Source organism: Penaeus monodon, chromosome 23, assembly GCF_015228065.2.
Source record: "Penaeus monodon isolate SGIC_2016 chromosome 23, NSTDA_Pmon_1, whole genome shotgun sequence".
In the NCBI taxonomy this organism is placed as follows: Eukaryota; Metazoa; Arthropoda; class Malacostraca; order Decapoda; family Penaeidae; genus Penaeus; species Penaeus monodon.
The window spans coordinates 14545533-14546004 of NC_051408.1; the positions used below are offsets into that span (position 1 = coordinate 14545533).

The window sequence follows — 472 nt, forward strand, 5'->3', positions numbered from 1 at the left end:
TTACCTGCATGGGTGTTCATTACTAACATAACCATGATGACGTTTGGTACCAATCTTTAAGTATTTATATACTTTTTTATATTTTGTGTGTTTGTGTCTGTGTATGCTTCTCTGTACGTCAGTGGAATAGGAGAATAACACAACATTGACAACATATTTCTATTAACAAAAGTCAACAAAAACACTTAACAATCAAATGAAAACAAAGACAGATTAACAAACAAATGAAGATCGATACTTATAGCTAAATGCAATAAATAGAGAACATGAGAATTCAGTTGTAATATTAAAGCTATCAGAGGTTGGTGTGTTTATCATAGTTTTATCGGGATTACAAACCCACTCACTTTTCTTTGTAATAATCATTTTTTTACGAATATAAATGTCAAACAAATGAATAAATTCTGTCAATACGTGACGGGAATTAAATGATATTATTCACTTGCTTATCATTTTGTCATGTGGGTTTGCG

The 472-nt window shown here is 30.1% G+C and overlaps 1 protein-coding gene across 1 annotated transcript in view; it reads right to left on the reverse strand.

Annotated features, from left to right (window-relative positions):
• Positions 1-145: 145 nt before the first annotated feature.
• Positions 146-472, reverse strand: part of LOC119588353 — a gene marked incomplete in the record, with an annotated part of 20904 nt that continues 20577 nt past the window's right edge. The window contains 1 exon segment of the mRNA XM_037937038.1: positions 146-472.